The sequence below is a fragment of the Plecotus auritus genome (assembly GCF_963455305.1).
Source record: "Plecotus auritus genome assembly, chromosome: 7".
Classification (NCBI taxonomy): domain Eukaryota; kingdom Metazoa; phylum Chordata; class Mammalia; order Chiroptera; family Vespertilionidae; genus Plecotus; species Plecotus auritus.
In genome coordinates, this window is record NC_137774.1 from 128,629,885 (window position 1) to 128,656,412 (window position 26,528).

Here is a 26,528-nt window from a genome sequence, read left to right on the forward strand (position 1 = left end):
ATATTAATTGCATTAAATTTAGTAAAAAGCACAAAATATTCTATTAATATAATTATATATGTTGGTATCATGGATTGAATTTTTATTTCCCACCCTCACCAAAAATAAGGTATTTTGAAGTCCTAAGCCCATATTTTTTCAGAATGGCACCTTATTTGAAAATATAGCTGTTGCATATGTAATTATTTAAGATGAGGTGATACTGGAGTAGGGTGGGTCCCAACCAACTCCAGTAGCACTGAAGTTTTTATAAGAAGGCTATCTGAAGACAGAGGGTGAACACCATGCTACAAGGAAGGCAGAGATTAGAGTCAGGCAGCTGCAAGCAAAGGAATAGCTAAGATTGTAGGCAAACCAACAGAAGTTAGGAAGAGGCAAGGAAGGCTTCCTCTTCAGGTGTCACAGGGGACTTGGATCTGCTGCTATCTTGACTCTGAACTTCTAGCCTCCAGAACTGTGAGAATTAATTTCTAAGTTATCCTGTTTTTTTGGTACTAGTTACGGCTAGAGTCAAATGTCATTTTTCTTTTTTTATTTTTATTTTTTAAAGTTTAACATATGTCTCCTTTTCCCCCACTTGACACCGCCCCCCCTGCCCCCCAGCCATTGCCACCCCGTGTAAGTCCCCACCACCCCAGTGTCTGTGTCAATTGGTTATGCTAATATGCATGCATACAAGTCCTTTAGTTGCTCTCTAACCCCCCCTCCCCTACCATTTGTCTCTATATCGATCTATTCTTGTTCATCAAATTATGTTGATCATTATATCCTACATATGGGTAAGATCATGTGATACAAATTCCATTTCTTTAATCTAGATAAAACACTTTCCCAGCCCTTATAAATAACATTTTATAATTGGTAGAGAATAATTAATTACTAAATAATTATGACATTGTCTATAATTTCTTTGAATAAAAAGAAATATGGCATAAAGCATAGAGTGCTCATGTAAGAATCAGGAGGTTAGTCTATGGAATTAACCTTTTTTGTTCTCTCTGGGCTGCAATTTCTCCTCCAAATAAGGACAGTATCTTTCTGTGTACTTTAATAAATTGATTTGAAAAATAAATAAATTGATTTGAATATTAAATAAGGCAATATTTGTCAAATTGAAAATGTGCCAGCAAAAGGAAGTATCTTTATACATGCTCCTATTCTGTACAAGTGTTTCAGGTTTCAGATACTGTGCTATTTTATTATTCTTGCTTCAGGGTAAGAATTCATTAAACATTAGTCAAAATAGATTTGGTAGCATTTATTACCATTTGCACTCCATTAATCATGAGTCCTGATAATTATTTATATCTCTTTAACTCTATATAGAATAAAAAATTTCTCAAATCTTGCCCTACTCAACACAGAACTCCTTCCTTAACTGTGAACCTCTAAACATATATTTCATAGATTTCTTAACGAACATGTCCAATTTAGAATTTATAAATTTTTGTCTCAAATATGCTCAACCCCTCGCATCTCAGAGAGTACCTAAACTATATACAGATTCTTAGAAACCTGGCTTCCAACCCTGTATACTCACTTTTCTTTTTAACAACTATTTGTTTCTCCCAGCTTTCCCTATATATTTCCTTAATATTGCCTAAATCAATCTGCTTGTCTTATTTTTAATGTTATAATATCAACTTTGAGTTCACCACATCATGGCAATTTTGTCCTGCAACATCAGATAACATTACTGATTTATCCTCCACATTGCTACCAGAGCAGTTTGGTTATACTGACACTTCTCATTCCTTTGGCTTTATTTCTGGTTTTACGCATAGTTATGATGGGAAGATGCATGCAGGCTCTCTCCCCTTTGGTGCTAGAAACGCCTCTACACTTGTATTCTCTACAAGTAACTATCTTCTGCTCTGAAAAATTTTCAATGATCCTTTTAGGGATGCCTGCTAGGCACCTCTATGTACACAACCAAAAAATTAGGAAGATATTAATACAAGTTTGGGCATCCTCTGTCTATAGGAGACAAGTAGGTAAATGACTGTTGATAAAAAGTGAATACATTCACCTTTAAACATAAATACATACTCACACATGCACACAGAAAATAATCCCTCATCCCAGCCAATAGGAGACCACTCAGTTTTCAAATGGTGACTCATCCTGCATAAGGCTGGTTGGTGCTGGATTAATGTTCTTCATGGTGAACCTTTGATGGAATATTTTCCATTGTTATACTATCTATTCACACCATTCAGTGCATGCTTTGCCTTTGGGGTGATCCAAACTCTCCACTTTTCTCCACCTTCAAAAGCCGGAGGTATGGCTGTGAGTAAGGGTGATTTAATATCTCTCTATATAAAAGTCTAAGCAACTGTTCAACCATTCAACCATTCGACTGATGGCTATGATGTGCACTGACCACCAGGGGGCAGACACTCAACATATAGGCATGGAAACATGGGACAGACTGATGAATCTGAGGGAAGGGGGGAGGGCGGGAAGAAATTAACCAAAGATCTTATATGCATATTAGAGGTCTGGTGGGGTCCCTTGGCCTGGCCTGTGGGGATCGGGCTGAAACTGGCAGTCCGACATCCCCCGAGGGGTCCCGGATTGCGAGAGGGCACAGGCTAGGCTGAGGGACCCCACTAGTGCACGAATCTGTGCATCAGGCCTCTAGTATACATATATATATATATATATATATGCCTAATCAACTATCCGACCATCTGACCTTCTGACCAGGAGCTATGACGTGCAATGACCACCAGGGAGCAGATGCTCCGACTGGTAGCTATAATGTGCACTGACCACAAGAGGGCAGAAGCTCAATGCAGGAGCTGCCGAGATTCAGTGACTTGGCAGCTGTGGTTCTTGGGTGATGCACCCAGAACCAGAAAGAAGGGAGCTCGATTCCGGGGTGCATCACCTAAGAACTACCCTCTTGCAATCCAGGACCCCTTGGGGGATATTGGAGAGCTGGTTTTGGCCTGATACCCACAGGCCAGGCTGAGGGACCCCACTGGTGCATGAATCTGTGTACTGGGCCTCTAGTATATATAATTTCAGAGAGGGAGAGAGAGATATAAACATTAATTATGAGAGATAATCATTGATTGGCTGCCTCCTACATGCCCCCACTGGGGATTGAGCCCACAACCTGGGCATGTGACCTGACCAGGTATCGAATTGTAACCTCCTGGTTCATAGGTGGACACTCAACCACTCAGCCATGCCTGCTGGACAAGGGTAATTTTTTAATTTTGGAGGAAATACTTTCCATCAATCATTATTCTCCTATTTTTCTATCCTTACTGGATTTTCTCTTATCTCAAAAATCTGTTCTCAGTTGGTCTTAGTAAATTTGTTTAGAAACAATGACCTGGAAGACCCCCCACAAATCTTTCATAAGGCAAGCAGAGCAGAACCTGCAAGAAAAGAAACAGCAAAAAAATATAGGGAGGACTCAGAAATGAATATCTCAAAAATTATCATGCCACAAAAATATTCCCTTAGAAAGGGCACTTCTCTATTGAATTATTTGCTATTTGAAAAATTCAACTTAAAAATGCAGAGTATGGTCTGGAAGGTAGATATCATTAGGAAGATGAATGAGTATAATCTTTTCTCTCTCCACCTTAAATCATTGGAAAGCAAAAAGCAATGCATCAGTTTAGAAGTATAAGCCAAAAATGACCTCTGAAATTTACTTCTTTGCATAGGAGAATTGCCTACAAAGTCAAGTTACTAGTAAGTTTAGAAGTATAAGATTAAATTTAGAATAACAGAGGTTAGCATTTGCTTTTGGAATTTAACTTAGTTCTTTAATTCAAATCCAACAACCAACTAACACATTAAATTAATTGTTTTTCCCCCATGTACCTATATAATTCATCTACATAGTTTCTTATTATATTTTAAAATAGAAACTTTATTTGAGGTTAAGTGAATTCAATTCTGATTTTAACACTATTATATATCTGTTTTATGGTATACAATATCTAAAAATAGCATATTTTCTAAATACCAGTAAATACTTTTCTCTCTAATTATAATATTTGTAAAAGAAACAATGGAAAATATATATATGTACATATATATATGTACACATATATATATATGTACAAAATATATGTACATATATATATATATATATGTACACACACACACATATATATATAAAAAATGATTGTTCCAATTGTCACTGACATAAAAACTTTCTCCATGTCAATATTATTTGGCCTAAGAGACATAACTTTTTAATTCTCTTTTCAACTCATTATGTTTTATTTTTTTAGATAATAAATTTTAATAGTTTTAATTTTGTTATTCATTTGCTTAGTTATATATTGTTACATATTGTTATACTATCAAAATATATAGTAATACATATGAACATATTTGTTTATTTACTTTTTAAATCTCTATTGTTGAAAATATTACATATGTCCCCTTTTTCCCCATTTACTTCCTTATGTTTTAAAGATAACTCATAATACATGTAATAAAGACATCAGGGTTACTGAATTTTCTAGATTTAATATTTCAGACCTATTCGATTTTCCTCAAAAGACCAATGCTCATATTTTAACTATATGTTTTGCTGTCTCATGTAAATTACTGAAAAATCTTATACACTTCTTTTTTAAGTTTTAGGTATAAGCAAATTATAGTATACTAGAACTTTACCCACATCATGTTCTTACTTAACACTTATTGAATATCCTGCTGTTTGCAAAGTACTTTAGGTATGTTATGTTGGAGAAATAATGATAAATCAGACATTGGACCATTACAATAGTGCATATAAAATAATACAAATGTATAAAGGGCTGACATAAATGTCTAAAGAAGTCTAGTATTAGATTTGATCATTTGAAAGTAAGAAAAAGAAGAATCTTTTACATGTACAGAATTTATTGATCCAAGACCAAAAAAATGGAAAGAAGTGTATATGAAAGAGCAAGTTTTGATTAAATGGAGGCTTTGTAAAAAAGTGGCAATAGAACATGACATTTTAAAAGGCAATATTAGGTTTTGATCATAGAACTACCTAAGGCCAATTTGAGGACATAGGGCTCTTATATAGAAGAAGGTGGGGATTTGTTGAAAGATTTGATCAACATAGTGACACATCCAGAAACAACATGATTAATCTGTCAGATAACCATAAGATTAATTGAGATAAAGAGACTTTGTGAAGCAAATAAACTAGTCCTTCATCCAAAATTCATTTAATACCAACGATCTACAAAGTACTTCTAAGTACTACAGAATTAAGATAAAAATCTTGTTTTAAAACTTGCAAAGCAATGGGGAGACAAGTTGGCCATTAAAATAAAACCATAGGGGATAAGAAATCAACCAAAGGACTTGTATGCATGCATATGAGCATAACCAATGGACACAGATGAGCGGTGATGGGAAGGTGAGGGCATGTGCTAGGGGTGGGGGTGGGCGTGGAGAGGTCAGGCAGGGGGGAAAGGAGACAACTGTAATACTTTAAACAATAAAGAATTTAAATTAAACTAAAATAAAGGACAGTTCAAGCAGCATTAAAAACAAGCAAACATATGGGAGTAAATAAGAATTAGAAATATTAAACTTTTGCTTCAATGTTCCAGAAATTAATAAAGTCAGAAGTGTAGTTTTGTGATCAAGAGCATGGATCCTGGATTCAGACAGATGGGATGTGGAGTTGGTTCCACCTTCTTCTAGTTGTGTGACTTTAGGCCACTTAATGTCTTTGTGACTAGGTTTTTCATCTATTAAATGAAGAAAATAGTAGTTAAAGTCTACTTCATATGTTATATGTGAGAATTAATGAGATAAATGTGGAAAACATTTAGAAAAACATCTAGTATATATTACACTAAAAAATGTTGGCAGAAATGAAATCAGAGTTGACCTGGGAGCTAAGAATGCTGAAAAAGAGCATTTAACTCATAATTATTTGAAGGTAGAATTTAGCTACAAGGTAGACATTATGAAGACATTTGATCTGTGATGAACATGGATCAAGAAATATAGACATAGAAGAGAATGAGAGTAGAGGCAAGGCTATATCAGAGTGCTACTGAATTTTGCAAAGCATATGACACTATTGCATTTGTTAAAAATATGAAATGCCATGATTTCATTTATAATTGAAAAGAGATCCTCTGTAATGGGTAATTTAAATAAATGACAGATGAGAAGCCATTAAAGTCAATGGGGCTGAAACTGCAATAATTCATGTGAAGATGATGTAAATATAAAATAGGGAACTTTCAGTGGGGTGAAAAATGGGGCAGGGATACAAAGGATCTTCTAGAGAGTCCCTACAGAACATGAAAAAATTGAGATGAAGGAGGAATAAAGAATAACTCCAAAGTTTCTAGCCAGTAGGTATGGATGAATTGAAAAATAACAGATGCCAGCAGTATATGTGGAAGAGAATATTAAGAAAGAATTTTGGATGAACATACACAGAATAAAATTATGCTAGAATATGAAGGTGGACTGTCTGATGAAGATGGGAACTAAATATAAATACAATTTGTTAGTGATCCACAAGTCAATAGCTTAGGCCATAATATTTGCTTATATTTCTATGGTAACATAGATGAAAGGAACACCTCCCAAAATGACTGGTTTAAATATATCTATTAAAAATATGTGCTAAACTTTTTTCCATTTTTTCATATAGAAAGGTGCAACTATTAAAATTCATTGGAACTGCCTTTCCCTTCATTTTATTGAAGCATTTAAAAGTAATACATAGAAGCAATACACAGGCAAAAATTATATAAAAGATAATTTATATATATAAAAGCCTAAGCGACCATCTATACATATAAAAGCCTAAGCGACCAAACGACTGAACAACTGGTTGACTGGTTGCTATGACACGCACTGACCACCAGGGGGAAGACGCTCAATGCAGGAACTGCCCCCTCCCACAGCCAACCTCCCTCAGGCCCTCCCCCCAGACAGCCAACCTCCCACGGCCCCTCCCCCTGGCCAGCCAACCTCCCACCAGCCCCAATCGGCCCTGATTACCAGTCAGGCCGAGGGACCCACCCGTGCACAAATTCGTGCACTGGGCCTCTAGTATATACTTAAAATTCCAACCTATACAAATGGTTTAAAATTTTGGTTTAGATCCTTTCATACTTTTTCCTTTGCATTCCTTTACATTTTCATACCTGTGGTATTATCAATAATCTTCAAATCATCCTGGTATGGATTCTTTGCCTCAAGTATCTACTGAATGAAGATTTCTACCCTTAATTTATTTTGAATTTGCCTAACTTAGAAATAAAATTATGAAACATAATTAATATATGCTAATTAAGCACGCTTCCCCATTGGCTCTGGAAGCCATCTTGTGATCTTGAGAGGAAGTAGTTCCTGAACAAAGACAACTTGTGAAAACATAAAAAAAAAATAAAAGGAATCAGAAATATCATAGAGGAAAGGAACCACACTGAGAGGATATCCTGTCTAGAATTTATCCTACTTTTAGACTCCCTGTTAATTTGATATAATAAATTTCCTTATTGTTTATATTACGTTGATTAGAGTTTCTATTACTTGCAGCAAAATACATCCTACATTGCCCTAGCTGGTTTGGCTCAGTGGATAGAGTGTCAGCTTGCGGACTGGGGGGTCCCAGGTTCGATTCTGGTCAAGGGCATGTACCTTGGTTGCGGGCACATCCCCAGTGGGAGGTGTGCAGGAGGCAGCTGATTGATGTTTCTTTCTCATCGATGTTTCTAGCTCTCTATCCCTCTCCCTTCCTCTCTGTAAAAAAGCAATAAAATATATTTTAAAAACAAAATACATCCTACATTATGCAAGAAAATAGAAGTCAGTGGGTTTAACATGGCTTATCAGATATTCTGTTATGTTTGTCTATTCATGAAAAAATCCCATGACTTTTTATTAACTTAATCTGAACTATGTAAAATGTTCTCTATAATTTCCATATTAGTATAAGGCAGGGTTTCTCAACCTCAGCACAATTAATATTTGGGGATAAGTAATTATATCTGTGAGGGTACTGTCCAGTACATTATATTTAGCTGCATATGCCAGTTACCTCTCCCACACACATGAGCTCCCAGAGCTGACAATAATGAAAAATAATTCTATACACTGTCAAATAGCTCTTGGGTGGAAGGAGGGCAAAATCACCCTAATTTGAAACCGAATGGTCTAACCATACATTAGTTTTGATATTGGTAAAATTATTAGTTCAATGTCATTTATAGAGCTCCTACAACATGCCCACCATAAGTCTAGTGTTACAAAGATATCTATACTAAAAGGGTAATATTCTAATTAGACCGGGTCGACTGGACATCTTCCGGTCATCCAGTCCTCCTTCCAGACAAAGCCACGGTGGCGGGAGCCGAGTCAGAGGCGGTTAGGGGCAATAAGGCTAGCAGGGGAGCAGTTAAGGTGATCAGGCCGGCAGGGGAGGGTGGTTAGGGGAGATAAGGCAGGCATGCAGGCAGAGGCAGTAAGGGGCAATCAGGCAGGTAAGCAGAGGGGTTAGGGGTGATCAGGCAGGCGGGCAGGTGAGAGGTTAGGAGGCAGCGGGATCAGGCCTAAACCAGCAGTGCCAGTGAAGCAAAGTAACAAGAAATAAGTATCTACTATGTTTTTACTTTAACTCTTGTATTTGATCCATTCCTATTGTTTCCTGCTCTGTGAAATCCTCTCTCTTCATGGAGCATGTTGTTCACCTTTTCTAGTAGCTTTAACAGAATGGTTTTAAAAAATTCCTTAACTTATAAGTTCACAATCTGAGTCATCTCTGAGTCTTCTGTTGAATGCTTTGTTTCTTATGGTTTTTAAAAATTTTTATTACATTTTTGTGTGTCAGACTTTTAAACTGCATGTCAGACACAGTGTGTACAATGACAGAGACTGCGGGAAAGAGTATGTGTGACTGGAAATGGGTGTGCTTTTTTTTTTCTTCCCTACTAGGCCGTTAGTGGGGCAGATGAATGAATATTGTCAGGAATTGTGCACAATTTGGGTATTGTTTTTGCTGTAGATGCTTTCAGTTCACTATCAGCCTCAAATCTCTCTGGTATTTTTGTGTACAAAAAAAAAGGAATTTGGACTTCTACCTTACACCATGTACAAAAATTAACCCCAAATGAATCAATAACATATATATAAGAGCTAAAGCCATCAGGGTATTAGAAGAAAACATAGAAGTAAATCTTCACAATTTTGGATTTGGCAATGGGTTCTTAGATATGATTCCAAAAGCACAAATAACAAAAGGAAAAAAAATTTTATTTCACCAAAATCAAGAACTTTTGTGCACTAAAATGCATTGTTAAAAAGGTAGAATGACCACCTATAGAATAGGATAAAATATTTGCAAAACATATACTATATAATAAAGAGGTAACATGCAAATTGACTATCATGCTCTCGCATAAGATGGCCACTCCAATGTGGTCACAAGATGGCTGCCAGAAGATGGCTCGCAGGGGAGCAGTTAGGTGTCGATCAGGCTGGCAGGGGAGTGGTTAGGGGGTGATCAGTCTGGCAGGCAGAAGCAGTTAGGGGCAATCAGGCAGGCAGGCAGGTGAGCGGTTAGGAGCCAGCAGTCCCAGATTGTGAGAGAGATGTCCCACTGCTGGTTTAAACAGGCAGTGGAACATCCCCAGAGGGGTCCCAGATTGGAGAGGGTGCAGGCTGGGCTGAGGGACAATCCCCTCCCCCCAGTGCACAAATTTCATACACTGGGCCTCTAGTCCTATCTAATAAAAGAGTAATATGCAAATTAAACATCACTCCGCTACACCCACAAGCCACGCCCACCAGCCAATCAGGAGCGAATATGCAAATAAACTCAACCAAGATGGCTACCACCACAGAGAGCAGGAGGGAGGCTTGGGTTTCCCTGGTAATAGAGGAAGCCAAGCTTTCCACCTGCCCTTGCTGGACTAGGCCTCCACTCAAGGCTACAAAGTTTCAATGACAGAAGATACATAAATCCAAACAGAAATGGCGGCAGCCACGGAGCTGGAGAGAGCAGGAGGCTAGGGTTGCCCATGGCGATGGAGGAAGCCAAGCTTCTGCAGCCCTGGCCAGCCCAGGCCTCGCTTAAGGCTACAAAGTTTCAATTATAGAAGATACATAAATCCCAATAGAAATGGCTGCCGCCACCGAGCATGCAGAAGGCTTGGCTCCGCTCCAGGCTACAAAGTTTCAATTGTAGAAGATAAATAAACCCCAGATACCAGGGCCTCCACTTGGGTCACCAGGGGGTGTGGCCAGCCTGAAAACCACCACAGGCCCCTCGCCCAGGCCGCCCCACACCCCAGGGGAACCCCCACCCTGATCCCGGATACCCTTCAGGACAAACCAGCTGGCCCCCACCTGTGCACCAGGCCTCTATCCTATCTAATAAAAGAGTAATATGCAGATTGACCATCACTCCAACACACAAGATGGCTGCCCCCATGTGGTCAAAGATCCTGCCCCCATGTGGACACAAGATGGCCACCACAAGATGGCCAGCAGGGGAGGGCAGTTGGGAGGGACCAGGTCTCCAAGGGAGGGCAGTTGTGGGCAATTAGGCCAGCAGGGGAGGGCAGTTAGGGGTGACCCGGCTGGCAGAGGAGGGAAGTTGGGGCGACCAGGCCTGCAGGGAAGAGCAGTTAGGGGTGACCCGGCTGGCAGAGGAGGGAAGTTTTGGGCGACCAGGCCTGCAGGGAAAGGCAGTTGGGAGGGACCCAGGCCTGCAGGGGAGAGCAGTTGGGGGGGATCAGGGCTTCAGAGGAGGGCAGTTAGGGGTGACCAGGCCTGTAGGGGAGGGCAGTTAGGGGGGACCCAGGCCTGCAGGGGAGGGCAGTTGTGGGGGACCAGGCCTGCAGGGGAGGGCAGTTAGGGGTGACCAGATCTGCAGGGGAGGGCAGTTAGGGGCAAGCAGGCTGGCAGGGGAGCAGTTAGGCATTAATCAGGCTGGCAGGGGAGTGATTAGGGGGTGATCAGGCTGGCAGGCAGAAGTGGTTAGGGGCAATCAGGAAGGCAGGCAGGCGAGCAGTTGGGAGCCAGCAGTCCTGGATTGTAAAAGGAATGTCCGACTGCCCGTTTAGGCCCGATCCCGGGGGGATCGGGCCTAAACGGGCAGTCAGACATCCCTCGAGGGGTCCCAGATTGGAGAGGGTGCAGGCTGGGCTGAGGGACACCCCCCCCCATGAATTTTGTGCACCGGGCCTGTAGTATCTAATAAGAGTCTAGATCCAGAATAAAAACTGTAATAACTGAACAATAAAAATCAAATCACCCAATTAACAAATGTGCAGGAGACATAAATAGACATTTTTCTAAAGAAGTTATACAAGTGGCCTTCAAACACTTGAAAAGATGGTCAACATCACTAGTCATTAGAGAAATGCAAATCAAAACCACAATGTGATACCACTCAACACCAAGTAGAAAGGCTATAATTAAAACACACACACATACATACACAAATATGTTAGTAGAAGTGTGGCCAAATTGGAACCCTTGTATATTGCTGATGGGAATGTAAGTGGTTAAACCACTATGGAAAATAGTTTGGTCATTCCTCAGAAAGTTAATCATAGAAATACTTTATGGTCCTGAAATTCCACAATTAGGTATATACTCAAAGATTGAAAAACAGGTATTTAAATGCATACATGTTCACATAATTCATAGCAGCACTACTCGTAATAGCCATTATGTAGCTATAAAAGAAATAAAGTATTGATATATGAAACAACATGGATGAACCTCTAAAACACTTGTGACATGTGAAAGAAGCCACAAACATTAAAGGTCATATATGGTATGATCCCATTTATATACAAAATATCCAAAATAGATAAATCCATAGAGACAGAATGCAGATTGGTGGTTTTGAGGGCCTGGGAGAGGGGAACTAGGGATAAACTGTTTAATAGGTAAAGGGTTTATCTTGGAGTGATAGAAATATTTTAAAATTAGAGGTGTTGGTGAACATACTAAATGCTATTAAATTGTACACTTTAAAATAGCTTATTTTATGTGAACTTCACCTTAATAAATTATTTAAAAATAGCTGCTAACTGCAGATGCTCATCTTCCCAAGATGCTTACCATTGGGCAAAATTAACTTGCATACAAGGAGATTTAAAAATGACTTAGTGCTCGTGTTTTCCTGGGAATAGTCCACAAGATTGTTTTCCTTTCTTCCTTCTTTGGGTATGGGGGTGGTGAGAGCAGGAAGAGGCTGTTAATGACCGAAACAAAGTCTAGCTAGGGAAAAATATTTTGTCTGAGGTTTTGGCTCTGGTATCTGCAAAAAGAATAATCGTATAATCAATAAAGTTGATTATAATTTCAAAATGTTTTTCATTTACACAGTTCTTATAACTGCAGTTTCCTTTTCTAAATTGCTTTATTTTTCTCTTGAATAACAACTTATATTACTTTGGACTTGTTTAGGTTTAGCTTGCTACTTCTTTCCCCTAATATTTCTTCTCTGTAGTGTTTGATCTTTAATCCATTTTTCCTCATGTTAAGATTCTAATAAAGAAAACTATTCCTAGTTTCTTTCTCTATTGATATAAACATTATAAATGTCACAGCATACTGGGAGTACCTTCAATTCATGGCATGGTAATGAATGGCTTTCTGGTCAACAAATACCCAAGTAATTCAAACATCTAATGAATATCATATTCTGACACAAAGTCACTCTCATAAACTGATTGAACAAAACATTATCTACTTTCTCCACCATGTTTAGAAATGTCAATTACAGTTCCTACCATATCACCATTTGTTATTAATTCTTCCCTATTAACTCTAATACTTTTTATTAGATTCCATTTGATTGCTCATCAAGGGTGTCTGTGTATTTTTACAACATACAGTGGGGTAACACATGTCTCTCTCTTCCATACTTACCTTTTTAAATAATCTATGTTAGTTTAAGCCTTATTTTCATGTCAAAAGGGCTATTCCACTAAATGTGGTTATGATTTAGTCATAATTGACATCTAAAGTTAATTTTTAATGTCTCCTTTAACACACAAACTGAAAATCAATCATGAATTCTTCTGCAGGAAGATGTGGATAGGAAAGACATTTATACCAAGAAAAAGAGGAGAAATTAAGTTTTGAGAATACATCCTGGTATTTGAATTTCTAGGGAAATGATGTCCATTCTAACCAGTAAGAAAGTGGAAAATGCATAAGTAAAAGTCACTTTCAAAAATAGTTAAAAAGAAGACTGTTTTACTGGTGAGAAGAAAATTTACCATGTTGTACATCCTTTAATTTCATAAGTTGTCTTTTAATTTTATAAGTGAGTCAGTATAGTGTGTCCAGAGTCAGAAAGATCTGGGTTTAGATTCTTGCTCCTACCTCCTGTAGTAAACTTCCTTTAGTCACTTAGCTCTCATAAGACTTAGAATTTTTATTGAGAATTAAAAGTAGGATATTGCTTATGAAGTGCTTAATGCCTTGGCATGGTGTGCACATAATAAATATTATTATTATGTAATGATATAATGTGTTAATACCTAGACTATGAAGAGAGGAAAAAGCCTGATTGTTAATTAATTGCATGAAATTTGAAACTATTACTTTTTAAAATTTTTTATTTTAATTTTTTATTGTTGATAGTATTACAGATGTGCCCCATTTTGTGGTTAAAATACACATACTCTAAAATTTGCTATCTTAACAATTTTGAAGTGCCCAGTTCAGTGGCATTAAGTTCATTCATATTGTCATACAACCATCACCACCATCTATCCTCAGAATTCTTTTCATCTTCAAAACTGAAATTCTGTGCCCATTAAATAGTAATGTCCCATGACTCCCTCTATCCAACTCTGGCCATCTTTTTTTCTTTTAGAAATAAATCTCCTCTTTATTCTCCACTCTCCATCCCTACGTAACCATCATTTTATTCTCTGTTACTATGTGTTTGGCTTTTAAAAAATCCAAATATAAGTGATATCTTGCAATATTTGTCTTCCTATGTCTGATTTTATTTCACTTAACATAATGTCCTCCAGTTCCATCCAGGCTGTCAAAAATGGCTGGATTTACTTCCTTTTTATTTATTTATTTTTTAAAATATATTTTATTGATTTTTTACAGAGAGGAAAGGAGAGGTATAGAGAGTTAGAAACATCGATGAGAGAGAAACATCGATCAGCTGCCTCTTGCACACTCCCTACTGGGGATGTGCCTGCAACCAAGGTACATGTCCTCGACCGGAATCGAACCTGGGACCCTTCAGTCCGCAGGCCGACACTCTATCCACTGAGCCAAACCAGTTAGGGCTGGATTTACTTCCTTTTTAAAGTGGGATAATATTCCATTGTGTACATATATTTCCTTTTTCCATTCATCCATTGATGATGGACACTTCATTTCTTTTTTATACCTAGCTTGCTATGATTCATGCTGCAATGTACATGGAGATACAGATAGCTCTTTGACATAGTGATTTTATTTTCTTTGTATCTATACCCAGCAGTGTTATTTCTGGATTGTATGTTAGTTCTATTTTTAATTTTTTTTAAAACTCTCAGTCTTCCATAATGGCTGCACCAATTTATATCCCCACCAACAGTGTACAGGGATTCCCTTTTCTCCATGTCTTCCCCAGTACTTGTAATTCTTTGACTTTTTGATAATAGCTATGCTAATAGGTGTAGGTGATATTTCACTGTGATTTTGATTTGCGTTTCCGTGATGCAATGAATAATGTTGAGCATCTTTGCATAAACCTGTTGGTCATTGTATGTCTTCTATGGAAATGTCTGTTCAGATTTTTATACATTTTTAAAATGAGGTTATTTGTTGAGTTGTGTGAGTTCTTTATGTATTTTTAATATTAATCCCTTGTCAGATATATAATTTGCACATATTTCTTCTCATTTCATTTTGTTGATTGCTTCCGTTGCTAGGCAGAAACTTTTTAGTTTAATGTAGTCCCACTTATTTATTTTTGCTTTTGTTGCTTGTGCTTTTGGTATCATATCCAAAATCTAGTGGCCAACACTAGACCCCAGGAACTTTCCCTCTATGTTTCTTCTAGGAGTTTTATAGTTTCAGGTCTTATGTTTGAGTCTTTAATCTGATTAAATATGATTTCTTATGTATGGTTTAAGGCAAGGGCCCACTTTCACTTTTTTTGCATGCAGATATCCAGTTTTCCCAGCACTATTTATTAAAGAAACTCTCCTTTTCCCAAAGTATTCTTGGTACTTTTGTCCAAAAGTAGTTAACTATATATACTTTGGTTTATTTCTGAACTTTCTATGCCTCCAGGTTTGCTCTTCTTGCTCAAGATTGCTTTAGATTTTTTTTACTTTATTTTTATTGTGGACACTATTACAGATATCCCCTTATGCCCACCTCCACTCACCCCCCCCCTTTATCCTCTGGCCATCACCACCATACTTTTGATTTTGTCTATGGGTTATGCATGTATGTTCTTTTGCTAATCCCTCCCCCTTAGCTTTCATGGATCTTTTTTAGTTCCATATACATTTTAGGACTGCCTTTTCTATTTTTGTGAAAAAAATGTCACTGGAATTTTAAATGGAATTTCATTGAAGCTGTAGACTGTTTTAAGTAATATGACCATTTTAACAATATTATTACAACCCGTAAACAAGATATATCCGTCCATTTATTTGTTTCTTCTTCAATTTCTTTCATCACATTTTCAGTGTAGAAACCTTTCACTCTTTGTTTAAATTTATTCCTATATATGCTATTCTTTTTGATGCTATTATAAATGAAATTTAAAAATTTTTTTCTAAATTTCCATTGATTTTTAGAAAGTGTGGAAGAGAGAGGGCAAGACAGAGTGAAATATCAATGTGAGAGAAACACATTGATTGGTTGCCTCCTGCACATGTCCTGACCAGGGCCAGGAGGAGCCTGCAACTAAGGTACATACCCTTGACTGGAATCGAACCCAGGACCCTTCAGTCTGCAGGCAGATTCTATCCACTGAGCTGAACTGGCCAAGGTGAAACTTTTTTTTTAAATTTCTTATTGGATAGTTCATTGTTAAGTGTATACAAACACAACTGATTTTTGTATGTTGATTTTGTATCCTACAGCCTTATTGAATTTGTTTCTTTAGTTTTAATAGTTATTTGGTGAAGTCTCTCAGGCTTTCTATATATAAGATCATGCAAATAGAGAAAGCTTTGCTTCTTCCTTTCTCATTTAGATGCTATCCAAATTATTATTTTTGACACTATTACAGATCACCCTCTCTTGTTCCTATTCTTAGAGAAAAAGCTCTAAGCTTTTCACTACTGAGTATATTCTTAGGTATACTTTTGTCATATACGGAATTTTTTATGTTGAGGCACACTACAAAACATGGAAATTATAGACCAATATTCTCAATGAACATAGATATAAAACCCTCAACAAAATACAGTACATTGCAAGGGTGGTTCAACATACACAAATCAATAAATGTGATATACCATATTAAACAGAATGAAAAATTTAAAAAATCATATAATCTCAGGAGATGTAGAAAGAGCATTTGTCAAAATTCAATATTCTTTGATGATAAAAATTTCCAACAAATTGAGTATAGAAGGACTGTACCTCAACATAATAATGAAACTTTTAAATAACCACAAAAAAAAATACAGAAAAGAAAAAAATAGGGAGTTTCTTATGAATAAATATATAGGATATGTGCAATCAAGTTCATGACTTTAATTTTTTAAAAATATTCTTACTGATTTCAGAGAGGAAAGGAGAAAGAGAGAGAAAGATAGAGATAGAAACATCAATGATGAGAGAGATCATTGATCGGCTGCCTCCTATATGCCCCACACTGGGGATGGAGCCTGCAACCCTGGCATGTGCTCTGACCAGGAACCGAATCCTGACCTTCTGGTTTATAGGTTGATGCTCAACCACTGAACCGCACTGGCTGGGTGAGTCCACTAGTTTTAAAAAGAGCAGGTGCTTTAACTCTCAGCATTTAGCTCACTATATTGTCAAGAATAGATACTTATTAAACGTTTTTTTTAAGTGAATTCATCTGAGGTGGCACAGGATACTACATATAATATAAATTATTTTATAAAATTTTGTGAATAAATGAGCTCTTGTTATCACCTCTATTTGTGTCCTATACTCAATATGGGATGCAGTAAAGAAAGGAAGCAGATGCACTTTAAGCAGAATAAGTTTAACCAGAAAAAGGAGGAGGAATGAGGAAATTTCTCTGGAAGACACAGCAAAATACAGGCAAAGTTGCTATAGAATTATTGAGAGGTTCCCTAACAACAGAAACAGATTACAGAGAGTTGAGCCAAAATGCTTTGTGATTCAAAAGAATTAAGTTTATAGAGAAACAATTAAAAATGACTGTATATGTAAAAAAGGAAAAAAAGAACTTGGACAAACTCACTGTTGGCATGATTAAAGACCTATAAATTCAGGTGTGGCATTATCATATACATGTTTAAACCAGTTCATATACTTCTAAATCTGGACATCCAAAGTAAGTATAAAATCAATTCAATTGATCATAATGCTTATCATTCATGTACCAGAATTTATGCTAGCATCTGAGAACAGATACATAGAGAGATAGGTAGAGATATCCTAATATATAAAAAGCCAGGGGCCATCACGACCGAAACAACTGGATGGACCACCGAACAGCAGACTGCGTGGGGAGACAAGGCCGGCAGGGGGGTTAAGTGAGGGACGACCAAATGACTGAACAGCAGGCTGTGTGGGGCGACCAGGCCGGCAGGGGGGCAGTTGGGCGACCAGGCTGGTGGGGTGGCAGTTGGGGGGACCAGGCCAGCAGGGGGGCAGTTGGGGGTGGCCAGGCCAGCAGGCAGAGGCAGTTAGGGGTGATCAGGCTGGCAGGGGGGGGGGCAGTTAGGGGCGATCAGGCAGGCAGGCAGGTGAGCAGTTAGGAGCCAGTGGTCCCAGATTGTGAGAGGGATGTCTGACTGCTGGTTTAGGCCCGATCCCTGGGATTGGGCCTAAACTGGCATTTGGACATCCCCTGAGGGGTCCCGGATTGGAGAGGGTACAGGCTGGGCTGAGGGGACCTTCCCCTCCCATGCACAAATTTCATGCACCAGGCCTCTAGTTTCTATATAAACAGTATAGCTACCTATCTTTATATAGAGATATCTCTGTCTACAACTATCTGTCAATCAATCTATCTATCTATCATCTATCATCTCTATATCTGGCATTATACATATAAAATAGAAGGTCCCTTCTATCAAGGAGTTAAAAAATCTAGCAGAAAAGAGAGATACATGATTAAAATAAAGTGAAAATGCTGTTTTTACAGATGCTGCACTACTGAATTTGAATATCTGTGAAAAGAGGATTTCAAAGGTCAATTTGACTTCAAATAATTGGAACGTTAATTGGGACAGATCTAGAGTCCTCTGAATTAGATGCTTCTATTTTGCTTGCAGAAAGGAAGATGATTAAAAACCAGTATCACCTGATGAAAGTTATATACTACTAGAGGCCTGATGCACAAAATTTGTGCAAGGGGATCAGCCCTCATAGCCCCAGCTGTCTCGGGGCCCTGCCCACTGGTTGTTCCAGAAGTTCATCCGGAAGGTCGTTCTGGAAGGTTGTTCCACCCTCTGGTCTAATTAACATATTAGCTCTTTATTATATAGGACTAGAGGCCTGATGCACTAAATTCATGCAAGGGGCTCGCCCTTGCAGCGCCAGCTTTGTCCGGAAGGACTTCCAGAAGAATATTCGGAAGGTCGTTCAGCTGTCCAGTCTAATTAACATATTATGTTTTTATTATTATAGATGGTGAGTTAGTATTTCAGCTTTCCTCTGTATAATGCTCAGTCTCCTTTTCAAAGTGTTGATAACAACATTCTATTTTTCACTGGGTAGATATGTGAAGAGTGCAGGAGAGGAGATACAACCAAGATACAAAGAATCATTCTGAAAAGGGCTGGTACCCTTCTAATGAAGAATGAAATGAGCCTTGTCCTTTTTTAAAAAATGGAGATGTAATAATTGTCCTAAAGCCCTTCTGAGAGTAATCTCATTACAGTTGATATCTCTTCAGATTGAATGACATGGGAACAAAGTTGGGAAGACAATTTTATGCACAAAAAGTTATTCAAAATTCTTAAACTTAAAGGAGGAGAATAAGCTTCTTCAATTTTATCCTGGATTCAAGCCATCATTAAAAAATTCTCAGTAAGTTGCAGCACAAAAAAAGCAAAAGGCTACATTTTCTGGGATCTTACCATTTAATTTTCTCTAATAAATATTATTAATTTAAAGCACTATTAAATGTAACTTAATATTTAGAACTGTAAAATAGTTTTCATATAATTATAGTCACTAGTCTGGGAAAAATTATTAAAACCTGCTTTTGGGATTAGTAAATAAGAAGTGATTTCATTTAGTAGGCATTTCATTTTTGTTTTATGTTTTCCTGCCTAACTAAACAAAATGAAGACATATTTCCTCCTTCCATTGGGAAATGAACTGATTTAATAAATAATTGATAGAAGGATTTTGCAAATAAGATGAGAAAACAACTGATATGGCTAAAGTAAAAAAATAAAAATAATCCAAAAAATTGTATTCTTTTTTTCTGATGATATGAGTTGCTCTTTTATTTGAAGAAGGATCAGAGACACTCCCATTTGAAGAAATGTAAGAAATATACAAGGTTCACATTTGCTTACATTCTTCTACTTCCCTTTTTGCAAAATGTTACAGTTTTTCCTTTTATAATTTAGATATTTCCAAACACAAAAATCTTTGAGATGCGTAGAAAGAATTTGGAGTAATGATTTTTCTTTAGCATCAGTGTATTTTGGATCAATGTACATACTGACCACAGAGAGATTAACTTAAATTTGTCCATGCTATTTGTGGGGCTAGAAAGTTAAAATTTATCTGGAATATTTCATAACAGTTATTTCCCTTAAAGAAACCATACCTTAAAAACACAATGCTAAATGTTATTTTTTATAATAATACCAATCATATTCTTTTATTAAACATACATTTTTGTGATTGACATGTTGAAAATGTAGAGGGGGAAGAAATGTTCCTCTACCTTTCCAGGTTCGCCTGGCTGGTCTAATAGTTAAATTAATAGACAAATTAACATGAAAAAGTAACCACATTTAATTACATACATACATATGGAAACCACACATACATCAGAGACTCAGAACTCCACATACATGAAAGAGTTCACATATAGGAAGTTACTTGGGGTATATAAGGCATTCTCACCTAAAAATGAAGTAAGGTGCCTTACTTCAGAGGGGAAGAAGGTCATTTGCAGGATGATAAGAAGAACAGAAGTTCAGTTATTAAAAGTTTGCTCTGACATATAGACTGGTCATAAAAATTTATTTCTGGTAATAATTCTTAGGAGCCCACAGAGTCTCCACTACCTTCAACTAAAAATAATTCACATGCTAAAATGACACACCTAGGGGAGGACTGTTTTGAACCCCTTCAAAAAGCAACACTTTTATTCCTCCCACTTAGTTGTTCACAGTACAGGTTAAGTGAACAGTGATCCTTTAAATATGCGAAGTGGAGAACATTTAAAACAAATAAAGATATATGTGCATATATATGACAAAGCCTGTCTGTTTTTTAAGTACTCTGAATCCTCATACAACATTTATTTCTTGCATATAATGTTCATGTATTTATTAATAATATATTTATTATTAGCCTTTGTTATATTCTTTTTCCTTGTCTTTATGTTGATTTTTTAAAAAAATTTGTTCAGTTCTACTTTCTAGTTACTGAATTCTATCTTTACTTATGTCTATTCTGCTCTATAAATGTTCTTTGAAATGTACAGTATACAATAGTATTTTATTTTTAAATTGTTTTAGTTGTAGTATTTGGCTCTTTTCCAAATAACATTTATCATTTTTATATTCAGCATTTTTAAAACTCACTTTTGCTCCATTTAAATAAATATATACATTTTTTTATTGATTTCAGAGAGGAAGGGAGAGGAAGAGGGAGATAGAAACATCAACGATGAGAGAGAATCATTGATTGGCTGCCTCCTGGAGGCCCCACACTGGGGATAGAGTCCGCAGCCCAGGCATGTGCCCCAGCTGGGAATTGACCTGTGACCTCCTGGTTCTTAGGTCGATGCTCAGCCACTGAGCCATGCTGGCTGGGCTTTGTTCCATTTTTAAGAAATAGTTTTAAACATATTGGGAGAAGAAGGTATTAAATTCATGGATATACAATATCATTTTGCTACTGAATATTCCTACCATTATTTAATTATTTGGCATAGCTGGATAATTTCAAACCTTCTTACTTCATTTCAAGTCCACTGAATTATTATTATTATTATTGATCCTCACCTGAGATATTTCAAAGGCAGAGAGAAATATCGATGTGAGAGAAACACATAGATTGGTTGCCTCCTGTATGTGCCCTGACTAGGGCCCTGGCTGGGGAGGATCCGGCAACCGAAGTACGTGCCCTTGACCAGAATTGAACCCGGGACCCTTCCTTCCACAGGCCAACACTCTCTCCATTGAGCAAAACCAGCTAGGGCTCCACTGTACTATTTATTGATTATTCTGGTTACAAGTGATAAAACCCTAAATCAGACTAGTTTAGGCAAGTATTTTGAAAATATAAAACCTAATTTAAAACAACAGCAGTGGGTGCAAAGGTGAAACTAAGTCTTAGGGATGACAGGAATCTCGGACAGTGATACAGTAGTCACTAAAGCCAAAGGCTTGTATAATAAGCTAATCTTGGACCATATATTCTTGTCCTATAAATAGAACACATTATCAGGAAAAGAAAGCTAGGGTAGAAAAGACTCAACTACTGGATAGTATTTGTCATCATCTCTTAGCACTGTATCTCTGTTATTTTTGAAGTCTTACTTTCTAAACTAACTGTTCCAGAAATTCAGAGCCATCCTTACATCATATATATTCTCTCTGTTCAATTTCTAATCACTCACCACATTTTTTCAGTTACCCGTGGAAACTGCCTTTCGGTACATTATCTCTAGACATATTTACTTCCAATATATCTTCTCTATTATATTAGAAAAAAAATCTCTAACAGGTTTCCCTGCTTTCAATCTATCTTTTACAGTGCAAACATAATGAACTTTCTAAATAATAAATCTGATTTTATTGTTCTTAGATAGATCACTTGTTTGGCTTTCCAAACTAAAGTGTATCCTGGATGATCTCTAATGATGGCTTCCAATATCTCAAATCTCATGTCTAATTATCTCCCACATTGCCATCATGATATGATCTCCTTTTGCAACTTCATTTTCTTTTTATATACCATGTTCTCTTTAATATTTTGATATTCCCTTGTTTTTAAACAGTTGCCTTTGGCCCACTTCCAACATTTTCTTGCCTCATTACTAACATTATTGACCCATTTTTTGCATGACTCAATATCCTAGTAGTGGGAGATGAAGAGATGAAAACATTGTTATAAAATGTATATCTTAAAAGGGTACATTTACATTTTTGTGATTACTGTTTTGTTTTTCTTTCTGTTTTTTTGTGTTATTTTTTTTTAGTTGTCCCATTTTGCCCCATCTTTATATTTACTTTTGTTATGATTTTATCCACATTCCATGCACATGCATGCTAATTCATACTGGATTTCTTATTTTTTAAGAGAAATCTGATATAGGAATTGCAAAAAAAAATTCTCATTCTCTGTTAAAGTTGAGACTTAGAGGTATGAAGTCTTGAATGATTATATTTCAGGAGCAATTTCCACTGCATAAATTTATGAAAATTGATGTAAATGCTAGATATATGGCTTATAACCAGCTATGATAATCCTGCCACTGCTACAAGGGCATACCTGTTCTCTCTGCTACCACAATGCAGGGACCTGAAGATATCTCCTAGGCATTGGGCAGAGAAAAAATAATTTCCTATTGAGAGTAATCTAAGTCTCTTTTCATTATTTTGAAGTCATTCATTTCTCACATTATAAAAAATTATTCAGAAGGAGTACCTGCTGCTTTAAAAACTGAATCTTGCTGTATTATGTGGGTTTCTAATTTAGTTATATTTTTTCCTTTACATGTGAATTGTGCATTAAGAATTTCATGTCTTGGTCTTCTAGCATATGCTTCTATAGCAACTTATATTTATAACTAGAGGCTCAGTGCATGAAATTCATGCACTGGGGGAGGGGGATGTTCCTCAGCCTAACCTGCACCCTCTCCAATCTGAGACATCCCTCTCACAATCTGCGACTGCCAGCTCCTGACCACTTGCCTGCCTGCCTGCCTGGTTGCTCCTAACCACTTCTGCCTGCCAGTCTGATCACCCACTAACCACTCCCCTGCCAGCCTAATTGACACCTAACTGCTCCCCTGCCGTCCAGATCACCCCCAACTGCCCTCCCCTGCCAACCTGATTGCCCCCAACTCGCTTCCCCTGCCGGCCTGATCTTGCCCCCAACTGCCCTCCCCTGCAGGCCTGGTCGCCAACTGCCCTCCCCTGCCGACCTGGTTGCCTCCAACTGCCCTCCCCTGCTGGCCTGTTTGCCCCCAGCTGCTCTCCCCTGCCAGCTATTTTATGGTGGCCATCTTGTGGCAGCCATCTTGTGACGACATGGGGGTGGCCATCTTGTGATGACGTGAGGGCGTCATGCGATGGCCACCTAGGCTTTTATTAGTATAGATAGTATGACAATTGCCATTAGTTAAATTTGTAAGATGTCTAACTTTCCTGTTAGATTTTTAAGTTTCCTAAGAACCAAGGGTTGTGGTTACTGTTTTCACTCCTTCATTACCCTAAACTAGGACAATGCTTGGCATATCACTAATGCTCTCTCTATTTCTCTAACAAATGAATTGATGAATGAAAAAGTGGGCATGAGAAGAAAAAATAAAGTGCCAATATAAAAAACAATATTCCCAGTAGGATGACATACTACTTTTGTTTTGTTGTGTGTCTCTGTGTGTTAATAGTAATTATTTTTAGCATCAATGTTGGTAACATATTTAGTGTAATTTTGTGATAAACCACTATGTTTCTCCAAAATTCCTTTGGCCTGAGGAGAGACACATGGAACTAAAAGCACCAACCAGTGGTGAGGGAGAATCCAACATGGTTATGTTGGTAAGAGATTTACTATGCTTTACCATTGCTTCTCACCTTTCTCTTTTAAATATTTTCAACAATCACAAGTTACATTTCAGTCCTACTACTTTGTGTTAGTTATTAAGGACAGAATGTTTGTGTTCCCCCCAAATTCATATATTGAATCCCCAATGTAACTATATGTAGAGACAGAGCCTTTATGGAAGTAATACCAGGGTAGAGCCCTAATTTGATAGGATTATACCCATATAAGTAGAGACAACAGAGAGCTCCCTGGTTCTCTTTCTCTCTGCACACACACACACACACACACACACACACACACACACACACAAAGAGGGAGGCTCTGTGAGGTCAAAAGATAAAATTAAAATAATGATTTGCTTTGTTCCAAATAGCAAATATAAATCTAACATTATTAATAGTTTAGCATATAGCTAAATACAAGAAATATAAAAGCATTAATAGCATTTTATACAGCAATAATGACTAATGATAATCATTTATACTAACAAAAATTTTTCATTATGTTTTGAGTTATCTCTGGAGTCTTTCTGTACTAAAATTTAAAATATTTTTTTTGGGGGGTTAACATCATAGTGCCTCTGTATCTTTTATAGGCAACCCATCACTATTCTGGCTTATCTAAATTTTTACTCTAGGTTAAAATGTAGAAATACAATCAAATATAAATATTTTATATTTAAAAATACATTACTTATTGTCACTCTAAAGAATCAAATTTTGTTTGAAAAAATACTTAGCTTTTAGAAAGGTAATCTGTCGAATGATAAAATAAAAAATATATTTACTGTTAAACATAAGCATTTCTGATAAGAAACTATATCAGATAATGAAAGGTATCACTTACATAACATGCATATTTCAAGGTGAAAATTACTGCTCCTACACTTTGGTGCAGCAGTTCCTATTTTATTTTTCTTATGAAGGATAGATTTTAAGATAATAAGTTTAGTGTTTACACTGAGAAAATGTTTAATTCAATTTTAGAATTACAAATTCTTTAATATAATTTCTGCATAAGTAAATTTATTAAAATTGGTATATAATTTAATGTCAGTAAGATAATGGTATCACATCACAATGTTAAACAATATGTAGTATATATTAACCTTAACATTGAAAAATAAAAGTAGGCTGAAATAGAGCTCTGGATCTGCAAAGAAGAAATATCTATTGTGCATGTGGACTCAGTTGTTTGTACCAAGTTGTTCAGCTTTGAAAACATATATTCCTTCCAGGAGGAAGCTGACAGTGGTTGCTGTTCATAGAACCCTCAGATGAGGTTGTAAAATTTACAAGAAGATAATCAAATAGTGGGTCAAATAGTAAGTATCTCTGTGATAATGCAATCTATAGAGCATCAGTCTACTTCTTTATTTAAAAAATATGGCATTTTTTATTTATTAAGGTATTACATATGTGTCCTTATCCCCCCACTCCTCCCCCACCACTCCACTCATGCCCTCACCACCTGTTGTCTGTCCATTGTTTAGGCTTATATGCATGCATACAAGTCCTTTGGCTGATCTCTCCCCCTTACCTGCACCCTCCCCTACCTTCCCTCTGAGGTTTGACGGTCTGATCAATGCTTCTCTGTCTCTGGATTTGTTTTTGTTCATCAGTTTATGTTGTTAATTATATTCCACATATGAGTGAGATCATGTGATATTTACATGTGATACTTCATTGGGCAGTGGATACACACCCTTAATCTTATCAGACTGTACATTTAGTGAACAGCCTATAGGACCATCTACACTTCTGCCACCAAAAACAGAGTACAGAGGTCTCCAAGACCATTCTTACTTTTGACACCAAATGATTCCCAAGACCACCTTCAGTTATGATATTTCACTAGAAGGAGTCCCAGAACTTATTGAAAGCCATTACACTCATGGTCACAGTTTACTACAGTGAAAGAATACAGATTAAAATCAGCCAAGGCAAGTAGGAGCAGAATCCATGAAAGTTTTCCTTCCAGTGGAGTCACAGACAGCGCTAACAATTCTAAGTGTGACAACTTTCAGAGTGTATTTGATACCAGAGATGCTTTCTCAGTCCTTGGTGTCCAGAGCTTTCTTTGGTCTTAATCACGTAGGTAAGGTTAATTACCCATGTGACCATTAGTCTCTAGCTAGCCCCTCTACAGGTAGACTGAATACTACACCAACCACAGCCACATTTTTTTGACTCTCTAATGTGGCCCAATGATACAAGGAATAGGTCTAATGCTGAGAGCAAAGCCAGACCTCTCTTTGGGAAAGAGTGGTTTAATTATTTACCACCCACACACCCACACCCACACACACACTATTTGGAAAAGGAAACAATAATAATTCTTTCTGTTTTCTCACAGATGTAAACACTTATTTTTGAGACATAGAACCACCTTACATT